We start from the raw sequence: 15,501 nt of genomic DNA on the forward strand, positions 1-15,501 counted from the left end.
TCCAGCTGAGTTGAAACTGATAGGATGAAGCCTTTCCCAGCAGCCAGGAGCCAAGCCCACAGGGCTCCCTCCGTGTCCCTTTGGTGGCTGTCCTGAAAACAGATACCTTATGCTGCACCGGGTGTACCACCACCTCCTCCTGCCCACCACCCTACTGCCAAAGTCTGTGTGGATTCATGGTGGGGAGGAGGCTTGGAGCAAAACTGGTGGTCTCCTAGTACATAGCTACCAGCCAGCTGCATCCTGTCAGCAAGGGATCCTTCCAGGGCCTTGCTTTCCCCTGGGTTTCTTTGCTCTGGAGCCTACCTTTCTCCCGTGCTCCAGGTGTGAGGAGGGTGGGGGATGGTAAGGATGCTCCTCCTACTTGGCCTCAGGCTGGGGGAGTGCACCTGAGAGAAGGAGACCTGACCTGTCTGCCCTGCCCCCTCGCAGCCTCCTCCCCCCAAGTCTGACTCAGCTCTTGCTTGACACAGATCTTAAGCTCTTGTCAGGCTGGTCTCAGGGAAGGCAGGTGATGTGGCCCATGGCCCAGCTGCCCCAGACGGCAGGCCCTGCAGCCTTCTACTCTGGAAAACCCTGCAGCCTTTCCTGGCCACTCAGCTGTCTGCCTTCCCCTGAGGCAAAGACCTAAGGATGGCTCTACTAGGAGGTCAGCTGTTATCTGCTTTTGGGCAGGTCCTCTCCATTGCCCCCTTTCCCATTCTTACCTTCACCTCTTTCCAAGAGACCTGAGTTTTCACTCCTCCACCCCCGTGATCCTTTCTTTGGTTCCTTCTCTTAGCCTTTATTGAGCACCTGTTGTGTGCCAGGCACTGACTGGCCTGAGCCCTGGGGCTCCTGAGATGGGTAAGGACCGGCCCAGCTCTTAGAGCTGCTTGTGGTACAATTCATTCAGAGCAGCTCAAATGGGAGTATTATTGGATCCAGGACAATTAGAAAGGGTCTTTCTTTAGAGACGCCTTATGCGTAGAAGACACCCAGTGTCCCGGTAGGTGAGCTGTTTCAGCCTCATCATGACAGAGATCTCTTATTGCCTTCCCCTGTGAGGTTCGTAAAGTTTTCTATGAAACCACATTTAAACAAAAGCTTAAGGAACACACGGTTATTTTTTTTTTTTTAAGTCCGTGCATGTATAAATATATATCCTAGAAAGTAAAAGGCCCATCACACAGCTCTAGTGGAAATACTGGTGTGTATTCCCCCCAGATTTTTTACTCACAGATGTTGTAAATTTGGGTTCATATGTAGCTGCCTGTTTTTTTGGGAAGCACGTAGCCTCCATGGGCCACCGTCTGACCTCTGACAGTTACTCCAGCCATAGACCCCTGCCCAGAACAGAAATGGTGTCAAGTTCACAGTCCTTCTTGCTCCCCTTACCCCCCAAATTGCACCAAGTCAGCATCTGAAGCCCAGCATTGAAAGCCTTTGATGGCCAGGATTTCAGCTGCCTCCCACCACTCTCTGCCCTTGTGTCCCAGGCTCCTGTTTCGTGGTAGAGGAGGACTGTGTGGGCAGTGGGGAAATCTCACCTGGGTCTAGAGACTGGGGACCTCTGGGTTTTCCCACCCATTCTTCCTCCCTCTGGCCATATCTCTCAGCTCCTCTGTTCCTGCCCCTTCGTCTGGCTTCCAGAAACTGAGTCACAGAGACATCCAAACCTTCCAGGTTGACCAAAACATATTTTCTGGGCTGATATTCTATCAGCTCAGTGTGAACCACTAGTTTCCATATGCTGATCAGAAGCTTTAATTGACAGATATGTCTTAGCATTTCTATTTAAAAAATTATAATCTAAATATAGTTGGAGAGAAATCCTTTTGAGACATGGGGGAGGGGAGAAGGTAATAAAAGATCTTTGTTATGACGAAATTTGGAGTTGCCCTTCAGTCCCCCAGTGGTGGCACAGATGTTTAGAATCAGAGCCGGTTAGCCAGGGCGGAGGAAACTAGAAAAAAAGAAATTAGGGCAGTCTTGTGGGGCCGCAGTTTGATTCAGAAATGACTTCTGCTCACCACATTTCAGACTTGTGTTCAAATATTTATGTAATCCTGGCTTTGTCAACAAAGAGTAAAGACCACTGTTTAGTAGGAATCCAGTAGGCCAGGGCAATGGGCACCCATCAGGCCTCTTGGGGTCCGGGTGGATTCATCGTCATCAGCCAGTCTTGCTGGCCTGCACTTGCTGTCCCAGCCTGATTCTAGGCCCTGCCTTTGAGCAACTGACATTCTAATGCAAGACAGAAAAACGAGCCAAAAAACCACAGCAGAATTGTGATACATGTTACATAGGAGAAAAGGATGGGGTGGGGGATAGGGGAGCCTACTTTAGTTAGGTTGGCAGGGAAGGCCTTTGAGGAGGTACTCTTTAAACCTTGAGACACACGGTAATTAAAATGTCATCCTCATTTTCCCAGGCCCCTGGAGTGCCTGGCAGGATCTTGAACACAGTGGGTGCTTAAGAATTGTGTTGACATGAATCTGGGCCATGACCCCTTTGTCTGGCCTCAGCACCCTGGGAGCCAGTAACCATCGCCCTCTCCTGCCTTAGAGCTCCCTAGCCCCACCTCCAGCTGTCATTTGACCGTGAAGAATTGGGTTACCTTGGGGGTGGGGTGGCAGGGTCCTGTGAACTTAGGGGTGGCCATCAGGGCTGCTTCCAGGACAAGCCAGAGTGCATCAGGGGCAGGATAGAGAGAAAGAGCAAGAGAGAGCGGGAACTGATGACCTCCAGACAACCTGGAGGCTCTGCATGTGACTGGACCTCTTGCGTCTGGATCCTCTATCAGGGAGGTTTTACCTCACATCCCCACCATTATCCCAGAGAGAATCTGAGGCCTGAGCTTGGAAGCTGCCGCTTCTAGCAGCAGCAGAAGCCAAAGTGGGGCAGGTCACTGTATATGGGGATGAGTGTAGGGCTTGCCCCAGCTTGCCCTCCCAGCCTGCTGGAGCCTGCTCATTTCCAGAGCCCTTGTCACACAGGGTCAGAGCTGGAAGTGGCACCTGTAGAGATGATCTAGTCAAGCTCCCACCCACCCCTTTGGCAGATGCATAAACGAGGCCTGGTTAGTCAGGGTGTGAGCTCCCAATACAGGCTTACCTCGTTTTATTGCACTTCTTAGATACTGCCTTTTTTACAAATTGAAAGCAAGTCTGTCAACGCTATTTTCCCGACAGGCTCAAATGATAGTTAACATTTCTTAGCAAGAAAGTATTTTTAAAATTAAGGTATGTACAATTTTTTTAGACATAATGCTACTGCACACTTAATAGACTACAGTATAGTGTAAACAAAACTTTTATATGCACTGGGAAACCAAAAACCTTGTGTGATTTGCTTTATTGCAATATTTATCTTACTGCGGTGGTGTGGAACTGAACCTGCACTGTCTCTAAGGTGTGCCTTTCCATATACCTCTTCTCTAGTGTTTAGCAGTTTGCTTCTGAGTGTGTGTTGGGGGGTGTTCTTTGAGCAGTGTGTGTGTGTGGGGGGTAGGTTCTTTGAACAAAATTTGTATGTATCATTTATTTTTTTAAATGTGCCACAGAGTAACACATTATACTAGTTTCCTAAATTATGCATTCACGTCTAGTATTGTCAAAATAGTGAGTATAAACATACTATATCACAAAACCAAAAGGACCCCCGTGAATCATTTGTGTGATTCAGCCCTGGCCCAGAGGCTGATGGAGCTTGTCGGTCAGGAACTTGCCATGTTCATCTGGGTGTCCAGGTGCCTGGCAGTGGGACATGGCTGTGTGAGACTGAGCAGATTCCACTTTAATAGGGCCCCCATGAGTGTATGAGAGTCTCTGTCCTTGAGGTCTCACAGCATTTTTTTAGCACAGAATCTCATAGCTCTGTATGTGTGTGTTTTGTGTTTGTGTTATCACACGTGTGGTTTGCCTTGCAGTATTGTGCAGGAGTGGTGAGCTTTTGGAGGGCAAGGATCTTGCCTTTAGCTGTCTTGGTGCCCCTCACAAGCTCTGCACAGGTCTTTCCATGGGTATGTTTGAACTGAGTCTTAGCGCTAGAAGGGACCCTGAATCCATTAATTTATTATTATTATTATTATTATTATTATTATTATTATTTTTAACATATCTTTATTGATTTCAGAGGGAGGAAGGGAGAGAGAGAGAGACAGCTAGAAACATCAATGATAAGAGAGTCATTGATCTGCTGCAGCCCGCAACCCGGGCATGTGCCCTGACCGGGAATCGAACCCCGATCTCCTGGATCCTAGGTCAATGCTCAGCCGCTGAGCCATGCCTGGCTAGGCTGAATCCATTAATTTAGCCTCCTCACTTTACAGATGGAAGCCCAGATGTGGAGCCTGGGGGAAATGACCTGCCCCAGGTCATAGGGGCTGAACCAGCCAGTCCTGGGCTTAGATGTCTGACCTTCATAGCTGAGTTGGGAGTTGTCCTGGAGGTGAAGGGTACCTGTTCCTGAGAGGCCTGGGTGGGCACTGTGGGTGGGAACTGAAGCTCACTTTGGAGCCTTTGGAGCCAGCTTTCAGGAAGGTGTCGGGAGGGGTAGGCATGTGATTGTTGCCCCTCCCCCATGCCCACCAGGCCCACTTTACCTGCCTCACATGGTACGTGGGCTTGTCTGAAAGCCATTCACTATTTGCTTTGAAACAAGGGTTTTGCTGCTTAGAAAAGAGCTCCCCTGGCACTGGAGACCCTCTCCTTGTTTAGTTTGGGGGCCTGCCCTTGTGGCCTGGCTGGAGGGTAGAGATGTGCTGTGTGGGAGGACTAGGGGGCCCTGCCTTCCCTGCCCTCCATGCAGATGCCATGGCCAACTCCTAGAGGCTGCTCAGGCCCTGTGAACTCCCTGCCCTCCCTATCCACCACCACCTTCACCTCAGGCGCAGCCAAAATAAACAGCTCTGGAAGAGGTTCCTGGGCAGTCCAAGGCCCTTCTATACAACCACCCCCAGTGGCACCCTGGAGGGCCATGCACAGCCAGCACCTTGGGCCATTTCCACCCCCTCTTCTGAAGGGCTGGCACCTTACATCTGGAACCTTCTCTGGGGAAGGGGGAGGGGCATGGAACTTCCAGGGTTGGGATCACTGCCTCTGGCTCCAGCAATCTGGATCCTGTTAAACTCCTGTGGAAGGGTAAGGAGGCCTCACTTTTTAAAATTTTCTTTTCTTTTTTTACTTTATATTTCACAGGAACTTCAAATAACTCAGCTAGGCTATACACAGACTAGGACCCAGTGTAAATGCTTGTGGATGGAAATGAAACTAGACCAAACGAGGCTCATTCATTGATTCATCTTAGAAATGCTTCATGAGCACCTGCTAGACTAGCTTCCATATACTGAGCACTTATGACCTTGACACTCAGGAGAGGTGGTATCTTGTGGGGGTTTCAGAGCCAGGCTGCCACCTAGCCATGTGACCTTCATATTAGGTGATGTAATACATATAAAGGTCTTAACAGTGTCTGGCATATGATAAGAACTTAATAAATGTTAGCCATTGTTAATATCATGATTATTACCATAGTTTTCATTGTAACCCTGCAGAGTAGTGACTTATTATCCCCATTTTCCAGATGAGGAAACTGAGGTTTTTAGAGGTTAAATAACATGCCCAAGTCATTCAGTGGTAGAGCCAAGGTTCCAGTTCAGTCTGGAATCTGAGGCGTTGGCAGCCTAACTGTAGTCCTTATCTGGTTCCAGGCTAGGGGTCAGGCATTCACATGCCAACACTAATGAGACCAGGTGCTGTCCTGAAGAGCCTACAGCCTGGTGTAGAGGCCCACACATACTCATGGGCATCAGTGAGTGAATTTCTGGAGGTACCACGTGGGTTAGAGTCAAGCCAGGATGGGTAGGAGGCAGGGCAGGACTGGCAGCAATACCATGCTGCACGCAGGGCTGGTCAGCAGTGTTGCCAGCTAGGCCTTCCCTCCTGTGCTGGAGGCAGAACTGGTTCTGTGCCTGTCAACTGTATGTGTTTGTGTAGGAGGTGTCACCTCCTTCCCCCACCTCCCCATCTCTGGCCAGGGGGTTCTTTTCACTGTCCCAGGGAGGTGGCCTGCAGGACAAGAGCTGGGATAAGCACTGGGCTGGGAGTGAGAGCATCTAAAACCACTCACTGGATTCCTACCACTGCCCCCAGGTCCCTGAACCTCAGTGTCCTCATCTGTAAAGTGGGAGTAATAGTACTTGCCGCGCAGGGTTGTTGTAAGGATTAACTGGAATTATGTAAAAAACACACAACTCTTTATAATACTAATTCTCGCACTTATATGCCTAGTAATCATTACCATTTTTGAGCTCCTACTTTGTGCTTCACACATTACTGGGCAATTACATACAGTAATGCATATTGTGTAATCATCACAATAGTCCTTCCAGATGCTATTATTGCTCCCATTTAATTGATGTGGAAATTGAGGTCCCGAGACTCTGCAGCCTGGCGTAGAGGCCCACCTGTGAGGAGTGGAGTAGAACGTCAGACCCAGATCCTTTCTGATTCCAAAGCCACCTCTCTGTGTTCCAAACCTTCCGAGTTCTGTCTCCCTCCCAGGTTCACCCCTCACTAGTAATCACTGGACCAGCCTCCGGCGGGTGTGGCTGTCAAGGAGCCAAGCTGAGTGAGGTGCTCCTGCTAGGCCAGCCACCCAGGCCTGGCAGCAGTGGGAGGCAGGGATGGAGAGATGGGCTTTACCTGCCCCCAGCCCCCGGTTGTGGTGAGAGCAGCAGGATTTCCTCCGTGCCAGTCTGGCAAGTAAGTTTTGTCTGCCTATGAGTCACACAGCACTATCATGAGTCAGGTTTTTCCCTTCTTCTTGCCCAGGGCAGCTGGGGAGGGGGTGGGGGTTTTCTTAGGAAATAGGACCTCCCGCTCTCCCCCCCCTTGCCTTGGAGCTGCACATCTTGGCTCAGTCCTGAAGGAAGAGTCCTTCGTGTCCTTACTGGAAAGGGCGTCTGGGTGCTGGCCACACAGGCCTAAGAGATCAGGCCTTAGGCTGAGCAGAGTAGGGAGCGGAAGGGACCTCGTCGTTAGTAAGGAGAGTAAGGTGGCTAGTCCAGGGCTATCTGACTTCAAAGCTCCTGCTCTTGGCCTCTTGGCTTGAGTCCTTTCCCTCCTTTCTGCCAAAGAGGGGCTTAGCCCTATGTCCTTTGGACAGTGCAGCCAGGTTTCCCCAGGCACAGGTCTCCTGAGCTCTCTGCTTCTTGCCTTATGACCGGCCTGGCTGAGAGCCTTGAAGGACTGTCCAGATGGCCAGCCTCAGTCAGGCCCAGGGGTTCTCCCTGAGCAACCCCCTGAGTCAGGAAGGGGAAGGCCTGAGCCAGGCTCTCTCAGAGGCCTAATTAAACACAGTTGAAGCAGCCAGCTAGGGTAGGCAGCCTAGTTCCAGATCAGTGTGTCTTAGCCCTGGCCACACGTTAGAATCATCCAGAGAGCCTTTATACCCCTCTGATGCTCAGCCCATACCCCAGAGCAATTAAGTTAGAATCCCTGGGGGTAGGTGCCAAGCAACTGTGTTTTTTGGTATACCACACTGTATGGCCTCTTGAGAGCCCGCCCTCCTGGAGGTGACAGTCAAGTTGCAAGGACAGCACAATCTGAAGGGAACACATACATGTAACTCAAGTTGGTGTGGGATGCTCATGCCCCTCAGGGGAGAGGTGTGTGTGGGCACTGACGGGAAGAGACCTTCGTCTGCATGCTAATGGATTGAGGGGGGCACCAGGCAATGCTTGGGAAGGAAACTAGCAAGGCCACTGGCCTGACAGGGCTGTGATTCACAGGCTGTAAGAAGGAAAGGGAAGGAATGAGTCAGGCACAGCTGCCTGTGAAGCTGGAGCCTGGCTTTGGAGGATAATGAACATGCTCAAATGAGTTCTCTGTTGATCCACAGACTGACTGTGTGGGTCCTGAGCTGTTCCACATGAAGAAGTGGGTAAGCCTTGAAAAGATGGGCTTCTAGATCTCATGTATATCAGGCATCTGAGTGCACTTTTTACTTGACTGAGGCACTTCTCACAGAAACTCCTGGAGCATTTCCATGTCTCTCTAAGGTGCAGTGAAGGGTGGCATTTGCGTTTGGCAGATGGGCTTAGAGAGGTTAAGTGCCATGGCCTGGGTCACACAGCAGGAGTCACACGGAACCAGACCTAGGTCTCTTGACTCCCAATTTCACCCCACTCAAGACACAGACCTGAATGACAGTAACTGAGGGCCAGCTACTAAGATGTGGACTATAAATGAGAGAATGTGGAGCCACAGCCAGGGGAAGGGTATGGGAACTTTTCTCACTCCAGCCCCAACAGTTCTGGGCAAACTTGCTGTCGTGTTTGCTGTGGAGGCAGAGGGATGGGTGCTGGGCAGACCCCACCTGGGCTGTGAGGTGAGTTAGGTTAGTTGGGAGGAGAGTGAAGGAAACAACAGGAGGGAATAGAGGTAGGAAATGTCAACCCTTGAAAGCAGCTGTGACTTGTGTTATTCCAGACAGCAGAGCCAGTGGATTCCAGGTCAGAATAGTAATGTTAATAATAACAATGGCAAAAACACTTTCAATGATAGTAATAAGTGCCTACTCTGTAGCAAGTATGGTGCTGGTGTGTGTGTCTTCAGATTGAGGAAGCGAGAGCCAGGTGAGGCTTGGTGCTAGGAGATTACACTTGGGTGTTAGGTTACTTGATTTATTGTATATAATCTTCTTGATCCTGTTAGTTAATTTAGTATATATGTAGATATCCTCAATGCTCCCAACCTCCCTAAGAAGTGAGCTGTTACTACTCGCTACTTCCCAGGAGAGGAGACTAGAAAGCTTAAGGCATTTACCCCCAAGGTCACTTAGCTGATTTATAATGAAGCTGATGTTTAAACCCAGCTCTGCCTGCCTCCAAAATCTGTTTCTCTGTTCTACTACCTGCTTCATAGCTAGTGCTCAGTGAAGGATGACTATAAGACTATTAACTTTCTAACCACTTTATCCATCTAACAGTGAAATAAGCTTCCTCATGACATAGCAAGTGCCTCCCCCCAGAAGTGCCCACAGAGGCTGAATTGCCCCTGCAAGAGGGTGGTATGGGGTGAGAGGTTGGTCTCCATCACTGAGCCCCAAACCAGCCATGTGGAATTAGAATCTTGGGCTAGTGCCCCATGTCTGTGTTTCTGTCAAACCCACAGGAGACCTGGGCACACTGTTGGGCCCAAGTGTCCTGGGAAGGCCCAGCTCATCCTATTCTTCCCTAGTGGGACCTGAAGGGTCAGGCAGACTCGTAACGTCTCCACTCTTGGTCATGCTGTGTGTTCTGCTTGCTGTTTTCCCACTGGCGTGTTCATTATCTCTGTGTCAAACTCCTAACATTCTAATATTCTAGTTATAATTCAGCTTTCACTGGCAATGGAGTGGTTTGATAGAATTTACCTCCTACCCCCAATACACACACACACAAACAGGCAAGGGCTGTGGCGTTTGGGACAGGTCACATCCCTTCTCAGAGCCTCAGTTTCCTCATCTGTAAAGTGAAGGGGCTAGGGTAAATGACTTTAATATCATTCCTGGCTTTAGGGATTCTGCCATACTCTGGGGCACCTGCCCTGATGGGGGTGGCATATATCTGAATGAAGTGCTGTGGCAGTTGACACCCAGTGGGACAGAGTCCTGGGTGTCAGAAGTCAGGCAGCTGGCTGCCAGGCTGGGACTGGCTTGGATCTTCCCCGCAGGGAGCCTCCTTGACAGCAGGCCTGTGGGAAGCACAGTGCCAGCGATGACCTGTCTCTCCTCCCTGGAGTCCTGAGGTAGCAAGGGGAGCTGGACAGATACTGGAGACCTTTCTAGCAACCTCTGGGGAGCTCTTGTTTTATTTATGAGCTGCCATCCTCTCTCTTCTGCCCCAGGAAAAGTGCTGGCCCTGTGCTGTGCAGCTGTGCAGGGAAGTGGGCATCCATCAAGCCCGCTTTTGTCCCTGTCAAACTCAACCTCACTTAACCCCTGCACCCTCCTGCACGGTGGAGAGATTAAGAGTTCTCTACAGCAGGAGTTTTCAAAGTTCCCAAATCACAGCAACTTTATGAGGAGGAGAAAAAAAGACGCTAACCCTTCATTCTTTTAATTGCATACTGGTAAGCATTATTGACTTGACATGATTGCTAATTACAATAGCTACTGTCTTTTAAGCCTTGAGCAGAGTAGTCTCTGTAATCCTTACAGCAGTCCGTGAGGTGGGACCTCCGTCCTCTTTGCAGATGGGAACAATGAGGCTCAGAATGGTTCCGTCATCCACCCGCACCCACCCTCGCTCACGCAGGTGGTTGAAGCAACCCCCCGGCCCCCCTACCCAAATCCATCTCTGAAGCCCATGTATAAGTGAGTGTCCAGATTGGAGAGAGAGGCTACGCTAATGTGTCCCTTAACTCACAATTATCTGTGAAACTGCGTGTAATCAAGGTTCCCTCTAGAGCCGGTGACCCTGGAACTGTTCACATTCAGGTCAGGTCCTTGTTGCCCCTGGGAACAAACACATTGGTACCTGCAGAAGATGGGAATGTATTCATTATAAGAAAGGAGCAGGCTGTATTTTGTTGTTAATCCTCACCTGAAGGTGCTTCTCCATTGCTTTTCAGAGCGAGTGGAAGGAGGGAGGGAGGAGAAGAGAGAGAAACATCGATGTGAGAGAGACATGCATTGACTGGTTGCCTCCTGCACGCACCCCACTGGGGGCAGGGAGCGAACCCACAACCCAGGTATGTGCCCTTGACTGAGAGTGGAATCCATGACCCTTCGGTGCACAGGGGGGCACTCTAACCACGGAGCCACACCGACCAGGGCTGTATTTTTTTTCTTTTTTAATTCATATTAACTTAAAACAAGGAGAAGTACAGGAATTTCCCAAACACCTGTGAGGTAGTATTCTCTCTCAGCCAGTCTCAGAAAGGAGCTAGCTGCTGGTTGTATGGCAGGTCAGATTTCAGCGTTGACCCTGAGGATTTGGGGGTTCTTTTGGGAGTAGAGATGAGACCAGGTCAGTTTTCAAGCAGGAAATAGGACAGGGGCGACTTGGCGAAGTCAGCTCAGGTCAGAGGAAGAGTTGGTCAGTGCCCAGCCTGGCATGCCACCTTTCACCCTGCCCAGCCACACATAGCTGGGGCCTTGGGAGGGAAGCACAGGGCAGATAGCAGCTGAAGTCCCTGCTCCCTGCAGTAAATGTGTGTGTTGTGTGCAAGCACAGAGAAAGCGCACACTGTCTCTGAGGTTCTGTGTGCCCCTTGTCCACACCCACAACCACCCAAGCAGGGGGCCTCTGGCTAGGTTTATTTTTCTTGGCTGCACTTCTGTCTCTCCAGTTGCCACGAAGGTTCCCGACCCTCACTGGGTGTGGTTGCTGACATCCCCTCCCCTCATCCTTCATAGGTTTCTTCACTGTACACCTCAGGGACTGCTTTTGTCCCTCCTAAACTTCCATCTCCACCCCCCCTTTTTTCCTCCCTCTCTTCCTTACAGGGATTTCTTCCAGGCAGCCACATCTGGTCTCTCTCCACCTCTGATCTCCCCTCTCCCCTCTCCAGCTCTTCCTACTTTTCTTACACTGCCTGCTCACTTCATTCACTCCCTCACTCACTCATTCATCCGACAAACAGTTCTTGAGTTCTGCTGCATGCCAGACTTTGAGCCTGTCTCCAGGATCCCAAAGATGAACTGGGGGTGGTCCCAGCCTCAGGGTGACAAACAAGATCATTGCACAGAGCTGCAGTTGCCCTGGGCTGGGTGTCATCACAGAGCCAAGTACAGAGCTCACAGAGGAGCCTGGAGTCGAGTCCTTCAGCCTGCCCTGGACCACCTGGGACCCTGCATGCCCCATGAGGGGATGCAGTTTTGGAAGCCTGGCTTGTCACTTAGCAACTGGCTCCACCTCTTTCCCTCCCTGAACTCAAGCTGGGCCAAAGGGAATGAATGGGGAAGAAGGGCCCACGCACTGTAGATGCCACATGGGGAGGCCCCAGCTGAGCAGAGCAGGGCCAGCACTTTTCCCTTCAAAGGCTACCTAGGCTCTGAGGGTCATCCTGGGCTAAGTCTAACTATAAATACCAGCTTCCTGAAGGGATTACCTGGGCTTCACTCCCCCTGGCTGCACTCTTCCCAGCTGGGCTGATCCTCCTAGGGCCTGCTATTCTTCCTGACCTCTTATCCCCTTTGCCAGGTGCCATCCTTCAGCCATACCTCTCAGCCTTCTGCATCCCAGCGGAGGCGACCAGGGCAGGAGGGGAAGAGGAGTGAATGGAGTTTGCATCTTGGCCGACAGGCCCATGCAGCCCGGGTTGTTAGGATGGGCAGGCCCTTGTCCCTGCCTTCACTTCCCTGGAGCCTCATCTCTCACACCAGCTAGAGCAAGCCCAGACTTGTCACATAAGCAGTACTTCTGGGGAGGACACTGTTGGCCCTATCCCTAGAGTAGGGGTCTGGGGATGGAGCTTGGTAACTGAGTGAAAACAGAGCTTAAGGATTGTTGCAGATATAAATAGGGCTGTCTCCTGGCTTGGGTGGACTAATTGTCCTGGGAAATCTCTGATTCCCTTGGCTGGTCGTAGAATTAGTGTCACATCCCAGTGGCTCAGTCATGCCAGTCCCTGAAGCCACAATAAGGATCTCTTGGGTCCAAGATCAAGAAGTGAAGGGACTGCTTGACTTCTCCCTCATGCAGACTTTCCCTTTGCCCACTTCTGCTCTCAGTTGTAATTCCTCCTCCATGCTCTCCACCCCATTCGTGGTGCCTTTGTCAGTTCCATTTTCAACTCAGCAGACAACTTGCTGAAAACCTGCATTGGGCCAGGTATGCTGTGAGGCCCTGGGATATTCAGAGGGAAGCAGCCAGGGCCTGTCGATTTCCATGGATTTTTGAGGATCCCCTCTTTTGTGTAGTCATTCTGAATTCAGCAGGTATTAGGAGTACAGGTACACACACTCACACGTGCACACATACAGACACACACATACACGTGCACACATGCATGCTCAGAGATGCACACCAGCTCTAGGCAGGTTGGAGAGGATGTTCAGTGTTCTCTCTCCCACTCTCCTTTCAGTGCCCTCCCCTGGGGATGGGATGGCCAGACACCACTCATTATCGAGGCCACACCGCAGCGCCTCCCGTCATTATCCTCCCCCGCCCCAGCCCGCGTGCCCTCTGCTGTCTTCCCTCTTTACTCTCCAAATCTGCTCTCAGCAGCCACTTTGGAGGTGAGCTGTTGAACGAACTTACGTTAACGTGTAGATGAGCCTGCCATTTCCACTTCTGCTTTGCTGTGTTTACAAGGGGGGTTTTTCAACCAGAATCTTTACATACCCCAGCCCAGCCCCTACGACTCCAGGTCAGTGAGTATGTGTGGGCCCTGGGAATCTGCCATTTTAACCGGCACTCCAGGAGACCTTCATGCAGGTGGTAATGTGGACAACCCTTCGGGCCCCAGCTTTTGCCTTTATACTCAGAAACATACATTCTCTGCTCAGTCACAAATATCTTTGCTGTTCCTTGCCCATCGCAATTACAGAAGCCCACCATTTTCGTAGGTGTTTTGTACCTCCCAGTACAGGTGTGTACCTTGACTACAAAATGATCTTTTGTTTTTTAAATCTCTCTTTTGTCAACTTCATTAGGGATAAGGACCATTTCTGTTACTCTGTCTTTGACCTGGAACTTATCTAGGACAGGTGGAGATGTAAGTAGAAGCCACTAGATGCTCCTCCTGCTGAAACCAGCAGAGCCTGTCCTGGCTCTGGACAGAGTCACTCAGAGATGCCAGCAACTGAAATCTTAGAGGCTGTTGACCTTGAGCTTTCCGGATCATCACCACCCTCAAACCCCCTAACTGGCTCTCCAAACTCTTCCTACTTTTCCATGGCTGCTCCCGGGGACTTTATGTACCCTTTTTTCTTGTTAGCAACTTTCATTGTATTATTCTTATTGTTAACAAATTATTAGTAACAAATTTGTTACTAACAATTAAATTATTAGTAACAAATGTTTGTTTTAGAAAACTTGGAAAATATAAGCCAAAAAAAATCCCTCCAAAACTTATAACTGCAATCAGATATAACCAGTTAACATTTTGGTGTAAATCCTTCCAGCCTTTTTAATATATGATTTTATATTCTTTTTTAGAAACAAAAGCTGTAGCACAAAGCACTTGCTGTTCTGTAACCTTTTTGTGCTGTATTCTGGACATCTCCTTATGTTACTCAGTATCCTTCCGCCCCACCACAGACCTTCTGCCAGGATGCACAGGTTTTACTTAGCCTTTCTCCCTGTGTGTGCAGTTTGATTGTTTCTAGCTTTCCCCTGTTTAAAACTGTTTAAAACTGTGCTGAGTTTAACACTTTTGTAGATGAAACTTCGCCACACACTTGTGATTATTTTCTTGGGATACATTCTTAGAAACCAAATAGCTGAGCCAGAGGGATGTACATTTTTAAGTTTGGGAGTACATTCTAAACGCCTTCCAGAAAGTTTGTACTGATTTGTTCAGTATATAAGAGTGTTCACACCCTTTCAAATGCCCGTATTTTATGACTCAACTAACCATAAAACGTTCTTTTTAAGTAAATGAAATTTAAAATATTCATCATCAATTTGCTTTTATGTTTGGATAAAAAGCTTCCTTTTCTTTGTTTGTATCTGTACCTAACATTGTCAGCATCATAGTGTAGGGATCCAGACATTTTGGCATGTCTCTTACACATGCTTGTCTTGGGCCTGGAGAACTTTTGCTGGATATTTTTCTGCAGAATTTGACTCACTGATGAAGGGAGCCAGCACCTGGCCCAGAGGTGCTGCAGCTGCCCCCTGCTGGCTGCGATGTGCAGAGCTGCTGCCCTTTCCTTTATTTTAAAAAGATTTTTAAACTGATTTTTAGAGAGAGAGGAAGGGACAGAGAGAGAAAGGTCAGTGTGAGAGTGGGCTGCCTCCCGCATGCTCTCTCCCACCGGGAATCAAACCGGCAACCCCTAGTGCACAGGACAGTGCCCAACTAACTGAGCCACACAGGGTTTGAAAAAGGAAGGGCCTGCTTCCTTTTTCTGCATCAACCTCTCCCCTTCCCAGCATCACCACCCCATTCTAATATTTTCTAATATTTTTCAGCCTGAAAAGACCAGAGTGCAGGATGAGGAATTTTTAAACCATTGTATCCTGGGTAGCGACAGATACTGTTAATACTTGGAGAGGCTCACTGGCATTGGGTCCATCCGTGGGTGAGAAGTGTGTCTATGACAGGAAGAGGGTGCTGCTGTCAATGTGAAAGGGAGGGGACTCTGAAGACGAGGTATTCGAGCAAAGCATCCTAAGGTACCTGTGGCCTCCTGAGATGAAGACTTTGAAAGGTGACACCACAAGGCTTTTTATTTTAAAGAGAGAACGAGATGTGTGCATACACAGTTACACTTCAGGTATCTTGGGGTCATCAGTCCAGCAACCTAATTGTTAGGAACAGAACCAAACCATGACAATTAAAGGGGGCGGGACCTGAGCAGGAG

The 15,501-nt window shown here is 49.6% G+C and overlaps 1 protein-coding gene across 3 annotated transcripts in view; it reads left to right on the forward strand.

Annotated features, from left to right (window-relative positions):
- The window catches only part of UBTD1 (ubiquitin domain containing 1), a 51,085-nt gene that overhangs the window by 28,723 nt on the left and 6,861 nt on the right, over nt 1-15,501 (forward strand). The window contains exon 1 of one of the 3 annotated variants that reach the window (XM_081158786.1): nt 6,546-6,746. The exons of the other annotated variants lie outside the window; for them this stretch is intronic. The gene's annotated coding sequence lies outside the window, so the exon portion shown is untranslated. Of the gene's footprint in view, nt 1-6,545; nt 6,747-15,501 lie in introns of those variants that run through there. 3 annotated transcript variants of the gene reach the window in all.

This window comes from Miniopterus schreibersii (genome assembly GCF_964146895.1).
Source record: "Miniopterus schreibersii genome assembly, chromosome: 14".
Classification (NCBI taxonomy): domain Eukaryota; kingdom Metazoa; phylum Chordata; class Mammalia; order Chiroptera; family Miniopteridae; genus Miniopterus; species Miniopterus schreibersii.